This window comes from Anopheles maculipalpis, chromosome 3RL (assembly GCF_943734695.1).
Source record: "Anopheles maculipalpis chromosome 3RL, idAnoMacuDA_375_x, whole genome shotgun sequence".
In the NCBI taxonomy this organism is placed as follows: Eukaryota; Metazoa; Arthropoda; class Insecta; order Diptera; family Culicidae; genus Anopheles; species Anopheles maculipalpis.
Window position 1 is genome coordinate 36,950,872 of NC_064872.1, and position 17,830 is coordinate 36,968,701.

A 17,830-nucleotide genomic window follows, 5' to 3' on the forward strand; every position below is an offset into this window, starting at 1 on the left:
ATGTAGCGGAGCTCACCGCAATCTTTTACGCCTTGTTGATAATAAGTGCTTGTCCTCCAGACGAATATTTTATATTCTCCGACAGTTTAAGCGCTGTAGAACCATTAAAATATGTGATAACTATTAAGAGCCCGGACTACTTCGTAAAAGAAATATTAAAGATCTAAAGCTCATTGTTTGAGAAATCATTCCGGATATCTCTTGTTTGGCGTTTATACATTGCGGTATCTTCGGCAATGAAAAGGCAGACCAATTGGCCAAAAAGGGTGCTTTGGAAGGGTCCTTTTTCGACAAGCTTATCCTACCTCACGAGTACACGCGTGCCTAACAGCTCGGGTGGTTTCTATATTCGATCACTACCCAAGTGTCCTTGAAGCCTTGGTTTCATGGCATCTCAGGTGATCGTGCGTTCATTCGAATGATGCCTAGGCTTAGGTCTAATCATTTTGCTTTGGGCGCGCATCTCCGGAGTATAGGGCTGGTCGACTCCAAAATATGTGCCTGCGGCCTCGGATACCACGACATAGACATAGATCTTCTATGGTCTTGTGTGGAATACGAGGCTGCTCGACCCGCCTTGTTAGACGCAGTCCAGTTGCAGTCCAGACATTGGAAAGTTGCCAAACACTCCAATTAGGGACCTGCTAGGAGACTGCGACGAGCTTTACCTGAGAACAATCTCAGGTAAAGTAATTATTAGTGTGATTCTTCTCCCCCCTCTACTCCCACGCTTTGTCTGTCTTATATGTGTTGCACCTCGCTTGTATGAATGATGATAGATGAATGGATGAATAGATAAATGAATGAATTAATGTTCGAATGAGTACGATTCGTGAAGGGTTGGGTACCATATGAAAGAAGTTTCACCAGCCGATGCTATGGACAAACAAACCAGCAAATGGGAGAAGAAGGACACGAACGAGACTTCAAGATTGGACACAATCAGGAACCTTCGAAATGGAAAACGATCAAGACCCCCTCTAGGTTTAAAGGATGTCTTCCATCAAACTTACAGAGAGACCACATATTTGGTGAATAGCTAATCTTTAATTTTTTATTGGATTGGATTGAGGACCAATATGATGAAGACAAAATACTTGCTCGCTGGAGGCTATAACCATGATAGAGCCCGCGTCAGAACAGAGTATCAAAGTATCAGAGTAACTGAATTGTTCTTACTGCCAACTACGAACTCAGCCAATTCCAGCAAACCAGAAGACTCCAACAACACACGAAATGTATCACACATCGCACACTGATTCGTCCGATAGTTCTCTACGGGTACGAGTCTTGAAGTAGGCTGACGGAGAACGTCAATACATTCGCCATTTTTGAACGGCAGGTGCTAAGAGCTAACCAAGAACTAGCTGAACAGTTTGGCAGTGCTGATATCCTAACAGTGGCCAAAGCCGCAAGGATACGATCGCTGTAGTACGTGGTGAGGATACTGAACTTATACCCCCAAAGTAGTTATTCGAATGAAATCAATCATCTTATAGCCTTTCGATGTTATTTCTGAAAGGTCTTCTTCATCATGGATAGTTCGTTGACCAAGAGACTTGCTGGAGATGGGCACAAAAAGGGCAAAATCATCAGGAGAAAGAGAGAGGTATCTGGCAGATTCGATCTCAAGATAGGAGAAAAGATAGAAGTACGCATAGAACCATTAGATCGAACTCAGATACAAACAGTATTAACTTGTTTATATAAATGTAAAAAAAATATGTTGCAGTTCGTTAAAAAATGTTGTGGTTGGTTAAAAGAAGCTGTGCTAGTCATATAGAACTAGTGATCTTAGGAACTTCCTCATTCAAAGGTATTGTCGTGTAATAAGATATTGTTTTGCACAAGGCCCAAAATAACCCAAATGCCATTCTCTTTGCTATATTTTCTTCAGTTATCAGGTCGTCGAAGTTCATATCGAAGTTCTTGATATAAAGTTTTTGTTTTTCTACATTACATTTGCAGTTAAACGAAACCGCTTCAATCCACACCAGTAAACTCCTGGGTCTTTTTTCATCTTAACACCCATTCTTGCCACATTAAGACGAAAAACAAATAATCACATTATTCCATCTCAACATTCCTGTCAACGCTAACGCATACCGGACACAGAGCATACTTTCCTGCAAAGCCTCACAGCCAAAGCAGGCAAAATATTGCCACCCGAATCATGGTGTCATGTTTCAAGCTTCTTCTGATAACGAACGACCGAAGGGATTCCACTCTCATCGCCAATGGCATAAATTCTTCCGCCACCGTACGGTCATTTTCATGCCATGCCAATTCAACTCTGGACACTGGACTGAAGACAGAGTAAGTCCTCCTTCCGGTAACACTTAATTTATGCTTCATTAAATGAATATGCAGATAAAAAGCGACTGCACCCATTATTGTCACCGTTCCGGAGATGACCGGTAGGAATATATTTTCGTCCCGCAAAATGTCCTGAGTAACTGCGGAGGGAAGAAAAAAAAAGCATCACTTCAAGACAGAAAAGCTTTGGGGTGTCTTTAGTGAAGTTTGTGTGTGAGCTTTAACTATCTTTTTTTTTTTCGCTTTCTGTACCCTTGTTGAGGTTCTTCGTTAACACAAGCGACCGTTTGGAAATGGAATTACGGCTTGCTGTGTGCATGTGTTTGTGCTCTTGAAGACAGTGGACAGTCCACCAACACCAACCGGAAACGATTCCGTTTTGAGGGTTTTCTTGTCGCTTTCTACCAACGCATAGTAATGAGTGTGTCACCGGTTGTGCTGGTCTCGGTGCTGCTGTTTACTTTGTCATGGTCAGTACTGTTGTCAGGACGGGTAGCACAGAAGGATCACCCATCGCACGATAGCTTCATTCACATGGTCCACCCATGGCTCCCGCTGCCCTGCCCGGTCGGTGGTTATATTGACAACGAATTCAGTTTGTAAAACACCGACAACAATTTGCTTCATAATCATGCATATTCATAAGGACCTTCTTTATGAAGTTTTCTCCCCTAGGAAGGTGTCCTCTCGCTTGTTTCGTCACACTTTCTCGGTTTTGCTCTTTTTTGTGTATGTGAAATTGTAATGGAAACACTTTGGAGGTCGCTACGATCCTAGCAGTGCTGGGCAATGGACATTTCAACGAGAGTGCAATTGCTGTCTGTTACGATAAAAGCTGGGTGCCAACAGCAGAGATTTGAAAATGTGTAAATGGAGAAAAAATTATTCGCTTCGTAACATTGGTAAACTCCAGAAAAAAATCAAAACCATTCATGATTTATGATTCTTTAAACCTTTCATGTAAAGTATACTTTAATTTTATATATAGTATAACTTTTACCTCATTTATAATTTGTAATAGTTAAACATGCTCATTTTCAACCAACAACAAGCTAAGACAAGCCAGCAAAAGTCACTTAAAGATTTAAGAAAGATTTGCTCATTTTTGAACCAAAGCGAACTCAATGCTAGTCAGCTTCACTAATATCTTTCTTCATCCCTTCATCAAAGTTTGACATTAAACACATAATACATCGCGTCGGTATAGATGAGCATGCATTACACAGCGCATCGGGCCACCAGCAAATAAGTATTTAAATTAGATTCATCAAAATTCCTCCCAACCTTGCCGACACAGGCGAGCCAGTACAGCACATTCAAGCAGTAAATTTTCATCCCTTTTACCGCCACAAATCTTTATGCCATTGCATCATTCCAATCAGCGTTGTAACAACCCACGAACCGATCATCAATTTCTTCATCACGTCATCGAGAAGGGCAAATCAAATCTCCCTTTCATGGTACTGCATAAATAAAAGCCCAACGGACCACGAAAGCCTTGGCACGAAACCCCTTTCCAGTGCTAAAACATGCTTCCTGCATAAAACGTGCCGACCAATAGAATGGGTGCTGAAGCAACGAGACCGAACGGGAATACAACACTGCTCATCGAAAAATGTATGAAAAATTGGACCAACATGGCAGTGAATGGAAAGATGCTCGAAAATGAGGATCTACTGGTGAGCTTATGGCCGAATACCGTATCGCATGTTCTTATACGAGCAAATCCCAACCTGGCCCTCGTTGAAATGGATTTGCACCCAGAGATGCGGTATGGTATCCACTGTGTCAGCGGATACCGGAAATGAAGTGTAAAGGAAATATTAAAAAGCGATGAGTACGGAAGAAACGTTCCATTTCCATCCCCTTGAGTCCTTAGCTTTCTTCGCGGTGGTTGGCTTCTAGTGGTTAGTTCACAATTGACAGAAACGGGATACGTGCTTGAGGGCGTTACACCTTACATACGAAGCATACATTGATGCTTCGAATTCTTAAGTATATTTTTTCTTAGTATATTGGCAACATGAAAAAAAGCTTTATCATAAAGCTAGGTATTTTTTTCTAAAAGTTAATGTCAAAACATGGACATGCAAAAATTCTATAAAACATTTTACTTTCCATTTAGATATAAGAAACTTTTTTCACCCATTCTTGTACCCATATGAACACTGCAAAAAAGAACCAAGGGGGAAATTTGATCAACCTAATGCTTTGATCGGTTGAATCTAGCATCTAGTTCGTTTTCTTTCTCTCTTTCACTCTCTCTTCATGAATTCTGCTGAATTATGCATGGTGAAATCGAACCATGAGCCATGAATAGAAACCCACAAGGTACGCTCGGGTCTTAGCTTCCTTCCATCCCATCCATAGTGAAAGGACACTTGGTGCGAAATAAAATGCTTTCATGGCCATTTGCATGACATACAGGTGGGAATACTAAGTTAATACTAAGTTTGGAATTCGTTGCACAATGGTGCTATTTTCCCACCGCGGGTTCATCGCACAGTATAATACAAATAAAGTCATTCAAAGAAACATAGGAATGCTTTTGAAACATCGAACTTTTTTTTTTCAATGCTTACAAATATAGTGCAAAATAGTGCCACCTTTATGAATAATCGTAGATAAAAAGGACTCTTTGATGATATGTGATAATTAGCCATCAAATCTTTGATCTTTGATATTTGATCCCGATGTGTTTTACGGCTCAAAAATCCATGAAAACATCATCTTTTGCCAATTTCGCACAATCTCGCACCGTTGACCGGTGGCCGTGGTAATACCGGCGCCGTTCTTCACACGGTCGGACCGAGGTTCAAATCCCATTCGGAACGATTTCCCGTTGTGGGAACTGACTAATCAACTACGTGGTACGCCGGCGCCGTACGGCCGGCGTACCTTAGGAATGTCATTAAGTCAAGATGAAAAATGTGCGATCATCTGACTGTATGTGATTCGTTAAATAACGGATTTTTGATACTAAATCACCCATGATTGTATCCTCTTCAACTTTGTCAACTGGTATTCAACTATTAGACGAAGATGACAGTTCAATATTTTGCCAATGGCAAGAAAACCTAGCTGACATTAATTTTTGGTAAGAGAGGAATCTAAATTAAAACTTCTTAAGCATAGTTTTAACGAGATCAGTAAATCAGCAAATCTGTAAATGAAACAGAGTGAAAAATCTACACTCACATTGTTAAATACCGCATAGAATCTAAGGGCTGTAATGCTCATTAGTTTCTTTACCAACAGGGTTGATTTATACAAATTTGTTAATAATTTTAATACTTGTACTATTGTGCCAGTAAATCAAGTGACTTTGCGTTTTTTTTCATAAATGTGTGCTTCCGATGCAATGCACCTCTTCCACCTCTTCTCCCACTCTTCGTAGCAAGCAGGAAAACGCGGATGCTGGGATGTCCTTTAGTTCCGCCGTCGCTACGGCTTCTATCTCCTGGCGTGAACAGCCAGAAGTCGGCTGCTGCCAAATCTGATGGATACGGCGCTTGCGGAACAATATAGGTGCCAGTGCGAAAACCTCCCTCAAAATGACGCCACTAGGCGAGACTTCACCCGCTTTAAACCTAAAACATCTTTCAGGATAGTGTTGACCGAGGTATTGGAAATCCCAACATTTTCCGAAAGGTCGTCGTCAACAGACGATTGTTGACCACCAAATCCTTGATTTGGACGACGTGGGCGTCGTCGGTCGAGGTGTAAGGTCTCCCCGGAAGGTTCTCATCTTCGACCTTCTCACGACCATTCTTGCAGAAGGTCGTACCTTGACCATTTGTACACATTTTTCTTCCACATAGATTCTTCCCCGAAGGCTCTTTGCAACATCCGCAGCGTTTCCGCAGCGTTTATTTCATTGCGCAAACAAAATTTGGTACATGCGCGCTGCTCCACAAACTTGGACATGGTAAATATGGACAAAAAGACTTGGCGCAGCTCCGAAAAAAAATTGTCACTCCTAGCCGGGTTGATGTTGTGACTTGAAGCGTGGCTGAACTGTCAAAAACATACACTTGTGTGTCTAAGTATTGCTAAAGTATCTGCCATTCAAATACATTATGAAAGAATTTGAAAAAATTATGCAATATTCGTAAAAAAAAAACAGCAAACCAAATCCTTCTCTTACCTTTTTTCTATATATCGTTACTATCTGCCTCCAAAACGTCAGCCAGTTCCGTACCCGTTTTAATCCCTGTTTCAAATATACATTCAATTAAAATCGCAACATTTCAATTAATCGAAATAATCGTATTAAAATCCATTCGTTGCCAGTTTCATTTTGGTTTTTTTTCTTACCTTTCCCTGTTTGCACCAATCTCAAACGAATGCACTTTTACACGAACGGGTGGCTTTAGCAGATCTGTGCATGCCCATTACGCAATGACGAAAATAAGTGCATCAAGCATTAAGCAGCACAAGGCAGGTAGAAATTTCACAACAAGAACCAATGGCTCCTGGCACGGAAAGAGGAAACGCGCCCGCGGATTGTGTACTACAAAAGCGTGTATAATTAACAGCATTTTGTTGTTTTCCATTCTGCGTCCGGCAACAATGCACAAACTCCGTGCACTGGAATGACCCTTGCGGGAATGATGAACAGAATCGAAAACAAAAGGGTGTCCTACGCTCGGAACGGAAATTACACTACACCAAATAGACGGTGCAGATGGAGGTTGGCCAGCCTCCTCCACACTCCGAGTCGTTATTACCGATTGACGAGCATACGGCTCCACCAAAAACACCCACAATGTTCGGGTGGTCGAGCTTATTGATTGAACGTGGTAAAACATCCGTACAGTCCCAACGGGGGATTGATGCTACCCGAACGGATGAGGAAGGTATGGGAGATGATTTCGGAATGGTGTAATGGCGTATGAAAGTAAAAAAGATTATCGAAAACAGGTACAAAAAGCCATTTCGCGCCGTTTTTTTTTGGAGCTGGCCCCAGGACAGATGAAGCAAACAGGGGTAAAGCTTTCATTTCGCATCATTAACATTGTGTGTATCCCAATCCCACGGCGAGTGGGGCGCACGAATGGGAGTGAGGATAAAATGGCGGTATGATTACACACGATCAGTTGACAGTTGTAGTTATGCTGTGAGTGGGAGCCGATAATACGGCACACCGAAAAAAATGAACAGTAAAACAGCATGATTAACAGTGTGAAAAACGAATCGATTGCTGGCTGTAGGTGATCACGTTTGTGCGTTTTTATTTGTAATCGAACGATTTTATTAAAGCTCGATCATTATCGTCGGCAGGGAGTGCATGTTCGTTAATTTATTGCCTTATATGAGCAGTACCAGGAACGCTTAAGTGTTAAGCAATCAATAAACACGTGTAACGTGGCGGTAGTGCTCAAAAAGAGCTAACGAATAGCTGGAGAAGAATTAAGTTGCTACATCAATCGTATAGTTTGATGAAATAAATCAACAATTAAAAATGTTGAGGAAACAAGAATAATCCCACAAGGATTTCCATTTTTTTGTTTTTTGTACCTTTACTTAGTAAATAGACTGCCATGGTATGAAGACAAAGAATTATTTCGCTATATTTTCACAAACAAATGTAACATTTTTCACACAAAAAACCTAAAAAGTGCATAAATTATTCCTTCACATATTGTCCCACAATCAAACAAAATTTGCATCGAAGCTCGCCGGCCTCAGACTCAGCTGTCGTCACTGTTATTGATTCTTAAATAATATATTTTTGCACGTTCCTTCCCACGTCCAGTCGAACAAAAACAGCCAAAACAAACTCTATAAAAATGGCCCGGTACGGATTTTGAAACGAATTCATTTGGATTATATCGACGGCACGCTCGGGTGCGCCTTTACACCCATACACGGCAACGCAATTTAATCATAATCCGGTTATACCAGGCACCGGTTATGCTGCAGGATCCGCAACAGAAAAGGCTAAAAAGGGGAATGCAAATAAAACATATCCACACACACACACATATACAGGAGCGCTTATTCACCCACCGGGTGACTAATACTCGTATCAACATCCTGACAATTGTTTATACGTTACCGCGTGCATTTATTCATGTTCATACGTGTGGGGTGCTAGCGCCCAGTACCAGAAGAGTGTAAAGGGACATTATGAAAAACAAAACCCATACAGGCCCACTGTATATTGAGATACGCGAGCACAAACTGACATTCGGCAAGAGTTTGGAAGATCGGAGCCTTTTTTATGATGTTTTTAAAAAAATGGATTGTACACCATACTAAAGCTCCACAAACGAGGAGTATTTTTTTTTTCTCCCCGTTCGGTTGTAGCCCATTTCTCATTTATCCTCTTTTTCATCCGTTCCACCGAAAAAGCTATCTTTTATGACCCACTCCGTAATAAATATTTCATCATCCAATCCGGGTGTCGTCCGGAGGGAACATTTGCCAGTGTGGAAGACACAAAAAAAGTGACGGTCCGCGATAGTATGTGACTGAAACCGATTCATCTCCCAGCTCGCTGGTTCCCAGTTGACGACAATGGCCAATGCACGCCGGGAATTGCAACCGTGCCTGTACGCTCCCTGAATGGCAATTTTGGTTTCGTACCGGATGTACTCGTAGGGTAGGATTGTCACAGTTTCGAGCGATATGGAATAGAATTTTGTGTTTTTTTGTAGCGATAGACTTACAGCAAGGTATGGCAAACAGTTAAAAATAAAATAAAGGAACAAACACTCTTTTATTTCTAGTTATCAGAACGTATAAAATTTAAAAACTGATCCACTTCTGAAAAAAACTGCAAGCTGTCGTAATAACGCTTGTACAGAAAGGGTAGCATGATAAATGTAATTTTGTCACTTGCTTTATTTTATGTAGTTATAATTCTTTTGAACAGTTTTGCATTCCCAATTCTTTTCTCATTTAATTGTTATCTTCGATAAACTTCTTGATGAAATATACAAAAATAAATCAAATCCCATGCATTCGTCGTTTGATTGTGGGTTTTGTTCCATTCTGTCTCATCGTTTTGTTACCCCGATCCCCTTCCAACCATACCATTCCGATTCCGTTTCAAGGCAGAAATGCTCTAGCATAGTGTTCTGAGCCGCTATTTGTACTGTTTTTTAGTGTTGGTAGATTCAGGACTCAGAAAATTCGAATATTCAATATCCTTAAAGATTCGAATCGGATATTATCATAATTTACGGATTCGATCCAGTCCAATTGCGATTCGTTATGATTTCGATTCGATTTGTATTCCGATTCGGTTGGGATTTTTCTGATTCATATTCGATCGGAATTTGATCTGATTCGGATTCTATTAGGATTCATGGATGGAAGCGAAACATGTAAAGAAAAAATAAGTGTGCTGTGGACATTTTTCAATAAGAATTTAAATGATAAGAATGTTTGAACAGCAGTTCGCTGAAGCTGCGCCACCCAATCGAATTCATTAATTTCCCTCCCTTCGGCTCACGTTAAACAAAAGTGACTCAGATTCTGAGATTCGAATCTCAATTAGAATAGGGGCTCGAAGATTTGGTTCTTCATTGGAATTCGCTTTTCCCTGCAACATTCTGCATTATCTTTTGATTGCTTTCTGTTATGGTGAATATTTTGCCTTCGTGAGCCAACCTGTACTTATCGCGGCTCTCACTGATATGACGTGATCGCCGAAGGATCACTCTCTCTCGGGCGCGCCTCAAAGTAGGATAGTAATAAAATTTTTAATGTGTTAACTCATTCGCGTAAATTCGTCCACCTCTTTTATCACATGACGACAGACCTTAACACTTCCTACTCTCTTACTCTCATCCAACATATGGACCAGTTAGTTTCAAGAGCTCTACGACTCTGGGTGTTTTAAAAACGCGTACGACCTTGTATCACCAGCCATCACCGCATGGTAGAAACGTCAGCCCGCGAGCGGGGAGCGGTCCGGGTGGGATTTGAACTTCGGTCCTACGGTAGGAACCCTGGTGCAACTGTTAAATTTACCCAAGAATCGGCCGGATACTTTCTCAGTCCTCCTTTGCTACAGCGGTTCTGTTAAATACCAATGATACACCTGGTCTACACGCTTCTATGCCTTAATATGTTCCTTATTGCTGCTTCACTTACGGCCTCCGGTGCTCATACCGCCTCGCCGCACTGTAGAGGGAGATAGGGGTCAACTACTTGGAGCTATCCGTGCGCTTAATTCCTCATTCTTATCGGACTCTTGCCGTGTTACGTTTTTTTCTGTCATATATTCTGCCTAATATTATTATAATATTCCACTCACTTCTTCATCCGCGCAGTGTAAGGTTAAGTTTATGATAGTGTAGTGAAGAAGACGAAGAAACTCGTACACGGACACTTTGTGCTGGGGAAGAAGAATTTCGGACTTATAATCGCGACAAGAACGGAACAACGTGATTGCTAGCTGTGCGGGCCATCTTTCTTTTATCTGACTGTCCAGGCAGTCTGAAGATTCTAGATGAGAATCTTCCTTACTGGAACGTTGGAGACATCGAGGCCTTACTTTTGGTAGGGGGACTCTCGATGGTCATCGGCGGAGCAAGTCAGCTAGGCGGCTTTCGATGTTCAGAAGGAATATCCCTTACAGGCATATTGGAGGTTTGAGGCCTTACTTTGGGTAGGGGGACACTAAAACCTCTCATCTAGATTCTCATCTAGAATCTTCAGACTGTCTGGACAGGCAAATTAAAGAAAGATATTGGTCCGCACGGATTATAAATCCGAAATTCTTCTTCCCCCGCACAAAGTGTCCGTGTACGAATTTCTCCTTCCCACCCAAAATAGGTTAAGTGTCTAACCGCAAGAAAAAACGATGCGCAATATCAAAATTTATCATCAATTTTGATCGCATACAAACCGTTGTGATCAATTTTTCTGTCAAAACAGTTTAAAGCTGTAGGACCCATAAATTTTACAAAATTTTCTGGACAGGTTGTAATAGCATTAAATATTTGCGATCATGCGACAGTGCTGGAATTCAAATAAAATCCTACCCTTTATCCCCATACTGCTCGTTCTTACTCATTCTTCATGCGAATAATTTAATTTCATTACAAAATCCTAAAACAGACATAAAAACTGATTAAGCTTTGCACTCCAGGTAGTGTAAAATTACATTTATATCAGTTTTTTCGGGTTTTTTTTTTGTTTAAAGAAGTTTATTACTAACACACAATAAACAAATAAAACTAATCTCAAATACTGCGACTCACACACCACTTTGTTATGAATTTATTCTTTTTCTCTATTTTCTACGTTTCAATCCACACAACAAATAAGTAAATTTTTCAAACAGAGCAAGTTTTTAGTTATTTGTTTTGCTGCTGGTCTACTACTTCTTTTTTGGTACCATTTTTCATTTCAACATTTTCATATCTCTTCAAAACTCTACAGCAATCGGAAGGAATTTGCAAAAGCTCCAACCAAAAGCCAGGAACAGTAGAACGTACAGTTTTGTTGCTTGTTTTATGAGGCAAAAAAAAACAACATTGCGCGTAAAAAACTCCTCCCAATCAAACCAGTTGCTATAACATGGATAGAAGGCTCCCAACAATCAGGAACAAAAACCGTCCAAAGGCACAAAGCAGAAAAAAGCAATTCTCGGACGTGCTTCACACTACAGCACTCCAGTTTCGCAGGGAGTTACGCAGTGGTTCCATAAATTATACTTTCCTATCTGGAATTAAAACAAATAAAATTTGATAACATAAATCATTACAGATAAAGGAATGGCACTACTGGGAGAAGCGAAAAAAGCGATCGCTGTTATTAGCATAGCCGCATAGCAGCTAGCCGTGGCCGAGCGCGTGGAGGGATTTTGATAAGGGAACGAATAGTGAAGCAAATAGTGCACAAACGAGAAGGAAAAAAAACGTCAGGTGCAATTGCAGATTGCAGCAGCGAACAGGGAAAGTGCATCCGCGAAACATGACAGTGAACATGCACAAATGGGCCTGAAAGAAAAGGAATGAAAAAATGGGGGTTCTAGAACAGAGAGCGATGGGAAAAATCATCACAATGCGGTATGAATGAAAAGTGCAAGTTCTAAAAAAAAAGCGCATCCACACGTTGGATGATGAAAAATTCACTAAACACACACAAAAACAATACAACAACATGGGAGGAAGTGGAGTGCGCAAAGCTGAATGGATTGCGTTTGAATAAAAGAAAGCTTTCCCATACAAAACTAAAGAGTGATGAAAAATGGCATCTGCATGCGTGGCGTGGGTATAAAAACAAAACATTCAAAACACAGGAAACACACGCGATTTGGACACAGTCAAATTGGAGTACAGCACGTCATGTCATCATCTACCAAACAAGGGCAACAAGACTGATATTCTTTCTCTTTTCAGTACACGTAATTGTTTCTATACACAAGAGATGTGCATGGGAAACTGGGCAATCGTTATATCGGAGCCACATTCAATTTCCACCTGGCATTACTATTGAGCTGTATGTGCTCTACAAATTATTATGGCACCCATTGCGTGGTGCTCTACCAAATCTCCACCTCAACAAATGAGTCATATTGGTCGTATAAAAATAACCAAACAGGATACAATTACACAACGCATATGTCACAAACACACACACACACTACATGACCATCAACCGGTCGCCTGTACATCCGGCCGTTTCCATATGTTTATATTTGCCACCACCTTCACGTTCAGCCCGTGACTCCTGCCGTTGTGCTGATAGAATAATCATCATCTGCCAAAACCAACCAACCAAGGTTTTTGTTTTTTGGCGGTGAAGCAAACAAACCACCCCCTTGGAGTACCTCATGTCCCAGCTGGCAGATTATTATTAATCTGTCTGCATAAATATGCGTACATGTAGAGTGCAGTTTGCTTTTTTAGCCCTCTTTTTCGCTTTGCGGCTGTTATTTTGCTCCTCTGCATCCATACTCGTTGTCACTTTTGGATGCATCGGGCAAAAGTTTGCTTCGTTACCCCGATTACTGCTATTATTATTATGTCTAACAAGGGACAGTTTGCAGTGTTATTTTTTTTTTTTGCCTGTCCTCCTTTTAATGGAGTATTGAAACAAAAGCGCCTGTTCACTTTACACACTTCAATGATAGTGCACCGAACAAGCTGTTTTGATGCTTCCTGCTGCTGATGGCATGTGGATGTGTATTTATTTTAAGCATGCTTTATGAGGTTCAACCCCAGTTTAGTCAGCACACGCACAGAGCAGTGTTGCGTGTGTTTGTGTGAGTAAGTGAATGGTTTCTCTTTTGATGCTGTCAAAACAGATGCTTTGTTGAAGTGTAACTATGATTTGATATTTAATTACTCTTCCCCGAACGTTTTATATGCGCTTGTTTTGTGGTTTCAATATTGTGCTTCCGATACTAGAACAATTAACGGATGAACGTGTGCAATAGCGTGTCCAAAAACCATTCAGTTTTTAAATCAACTTTCTGAACTATCATAGAATACGGGTTTATTATTCCATGCATAAAATTGTTTTGTTTAATGACTTTCTGAATATTACTTAGCTTCATTTCTCAGTAGTTGAATGTTTTGTGATGTTATCAAAATTCTTAGTTGTAAGAGATTTTTTCTCAAAAGTAGACAAAGGCGTAATCGTTGAAATTGATGAAAATTGAAGTAAAACGTACCGGTTTGTACCAATTTACCTTTTAAATGCATTGTAAACTTTACAAGCAGTACAGTTAGTTAAAATTTCCTGCTTTATAGTTTTAATATCAAAACTTGTTTGTTATTTATTTGTTATTTTATTTTGCTTAATTCAACGGACCATAAGTGGCCCCCTTGAAGCGACTTTTTTATTCATTTTACGTGTACAGTTGAAATTTAAATTTTTACATTCATCAAGTAATGGGCTGCACTGTACGCATACAATTAAGGAACGCAGAGCGCGACAAGTTTGGTTTGGCGTGACAGGCAAAACGAACACACACGGCGTTCAATTCGCGACACAAGACGAGAAATGGATCAGTCCCACCAAAACGAGTACGACGTTCCACTATGTCAAGAAGTGATCTGGCACCGGGGCGATCTTGCCGGGGCGTAAATGTTGATAGCAGAGAGCAGCGCCGGCGAGTCGATGCGATGCGATGCGAGTCGATCAGACCGAACTAAGGAGCAGTACAGCATCTTAACGGCAATCGGGTCGGTAAGATCGCGCGCAAGCAAGCTTGTCAGAATGCCAACTAGCTGATTGCCCTTAGCGACGATTTGCTCTAGCTGGGCATGGAAGCTCAACTTATCGTTAAGAAGCACTCCTAGATCTCTGACGCAGCTTTTACGAACAAGGGCAGTGTCGTTGATGGTATACGTGCAAATTAAGGGATTACGCTTTCTGGCAAACGTAACCACAACGCACTTATCGACGCATATCTCCAAGCCATTCGTACAGCACTAGGACTGGAACGCACTGAGAGCATTCAGGAGATGCAGCTGATCTTCCTGGTTGCGTATCGGAAGGTACAAATTAGTGTCATCTGCGTAAAGCAGGTGGCTGTCAGGAAGAAGCACAGGCGTCGTTCAAAAATATCACGAATGGAAGCGGACCAAGGTTGCTCCCTTGTGGCACTCCTGAACATCCGTTGATACATCGAGAGGTTTGGTTCCCCATCTTCACACGATTTGAACGGTCGGTGAGGTCGGATCGCATCCAGTTCAGCATTCATCCCGGAAGACCAAGAACCCAAGAACTTGGCGAGCAGCAACGAATGCGGAACACTGTTAAGAGCTGCCTTAATGTCCATATGAATCGCTTCGATTTGAAGGCCTGCATCAATGGTCCTGTGGCAGGTACTGATAAATTCAACCAGCGTGGTGAAAATCGAACGTTTGGGGACAAATCCGTGCTGAGCGGTGCTGAGGCAGTTTGATTCAACAGCAAGAAGTGGCTCAGTTTACTTTAGAGTAGCAAAATTTGAAACTTTTTAACATTAAAAATCATAAAAAATATACCCTTTCATTAAAGTCATAAAGGTGAACAAAATAAAAAAACTAGATATGTGTATCTTAAAACTGTTATCATTAGTAAACTGCCTATTCTTATAACACCGACTACTGCGCAATCAAACTTTTCAAGTTACATTAACCAAATATTCCGATTTATCATCCGTAAAACAAACCAAAAATCTATCAACTGTCAAAGGTTTACACTGCAGAATTAGATCCTTTCTGGTGCTTTAAAGCAATATTTTTTTTTTTCGTAAGAACGGCCTAGCCGTAGTGCTTGACCTATTTATACCACGTAGTGAGGTTAGTCAGTTCTCACTACGGGGAGACGGTCCAGATGGGATTTGAACCATTTTCCGATCGTGTAAAGACTGGCACCGCTGTCGCCAGCACAAACGAGCCGCCCGAAGAAAGTATATGTATTTATATGTATTTAACGTCATCGATTATTCGTCTTGCACTCTAGACAATTTGTGATAATTTTTATTTCAGTTATGCCTGAAAAGTCAATAAATGCAAAATATATCATCAGTCATTTTCGAACAAGAAAGAGTAGTAAACTTTTAGATAAAACTGTCAAGAATAATTTCAATTCAGCACCACCAGGCGTCTCCATCAAGCGCTTGTCAAAGATGCAACAACAAAAATCTGGTGGATGCGTTTGTTTGTCGATTGGAACGAATCAAGCTGATTTTTCAAATATTATTAAAAAATTATTTTTAATGAGTACACAATTATGTATTACATAGGATCGCACTTTATTTAAGATGTGTTCCAGTCGGCGGTTGGGTACAAAGAGAGCGATTCGCTGCACGGTTTGCGTTGACGTCGCAATCGTTCTGCCAGTTGTGTTGTAGTTCGATCTTTGTTTATAAACATAAGTTGTATGATATGAGTTACGGGGACATAAAGATAATACAATTATAATTATATATTTAAAAATTTATAAATTTTACCATACTATGAATTAATATATAATTGACTATTATTTCTATAGTTATAAACTTCCTTCTAGCAAGAAGCTTCATTAAAACAAGATTTTTATAAAAAGATTTTTTGAGTGTCTTAAACTTTTTAACCAAATTTCACAATGTTTATTTATCATCTGCCGTATTTGAAAATATTACTCACCAACCAATACTGCTTACATTACAATAAATTCGTACATTAATTGCTCTTTCGTATCCTGATCCATTTCTCTAGAAGCCCAAAGCTCTATTTCTAGCTCGTCCCTTTCCCCAAAAGAAGGGAATCATTTGCAATCGGCCAACTCACTCACCGCTGTTAGTCTTGCGCGATTATCTAAGGAATTCGAACGGTTGATTTCTTCCGATACGATAAAATATTTACCAAACACATTAGCATCCCCAGCAATACGTGGCTAAAGCTCACGGAAAGTTGACTCAGCTTAGGACGATCTCAGCACACGAAGCACGTGCCGGATGCGTGACGCAAATAGGCGGAAGTGCGTAAAGGCAAACGAAAAAACGCAAGAGCAAGAATAAATATCAATTAGGAACGGAAAGGATTTGTACTTTAATTTCGTTACCCCCTGCAAAGATAAATAAATTAAATCGTAATCCTATCGAAGACGATCCGCCTCGGCTGTTACCCAGTACTGCAGGGTAGGAAAATCGTTTTTTTTTGCCAATTACTACCAACTTGCGGTTGAACATTTCAATCAACAAGTATTGTAGGTTGTGGGAAGCACTTCTTATCAGCGGATGGATGTAATTTATGCGTTTTTCCTTCAGGCATCGATACTTTTTCGGATCTATTTTCTTACCACAGCATCCTCCTTCCAAGTGGGAACAGGTCATCGCATTATATTTCACGACTGGAAGGATGTACATGAAGGTCGATAGAAATAAAGAAGCTGCTCGGAAACTTTTCTTTCGTTTTGCTCCTGGGAATAAAGTTAAAAGAAATCACCCCTATCTTACCCTCCGAGATGAAGTCGAATTGTAGTAAGGGATGACTTTTTCTTTTCGAACGAAAAAACAACGATCCTCTGCCCCTGCCCCTGTCTGCTAAAGCATGTTGTCACCACTGCTTTATGGAACGACATGTATTTCCACCCATGTTGATCGCAATAATTTCCACGGTCAACTGGCGCTAACTCAATTTGCCGTATATCTCTCCGTCCGCATCATGCACACAAAAAGCTCCCCACTATCAGGTTCGGTGCGTAAGCATCATGCGTAGAAGAGTGTGTGCCTGTATATGTGTTTTGATTGCTCAGGGGAATTTTCGTTCGTTCGGAAAAGAAATTTCTTTTCCATTCGACACCGAAAAACACCGTGTCCTGGACGTGACCTTTCGATAAAGAAAGCAGACCAGTGAGCAGCACCATCATTTGCGAGGATGGGAACCATTCCCAAACGCAGCCTACTTGGAACAAATTCCCCATGCAGTAGCAGCAGCAGAAGCGGTGGAAAATACGGCTACTGCGATGGGATTTTGATTAGCTTTAAATTTGATCCAATTTTCTCGCCGTTGGCGAAATGAAGCGTGGTGGCAAGTTTTGGGTGGACCATTCGTTCCGCGAATAGATACCGATG

At 40.8% G+C, this 17,830-nt stretch overlaps 1 protein-coding gene and 1 pseudogene across 1 annotated transcript in view; one reads left to right on the forward strand and one right to left on the reverse strand.

Annotated features, from left to right (window-relative positions):
- LOC126564702 (ATP-dependent RNA helicase me31b) overlaps positions 1-17,830 on the forward strand; it is a 515,322-nt gene that overhangs the window by 42,166 nt on the left and 455,326 nt on the right. The window lies entirely within an intron of this gene.
- On the reverse strand, positions 5,866-6,243 carry LOC126560600 (protein GVQW3-like; annotated as a pseudogene).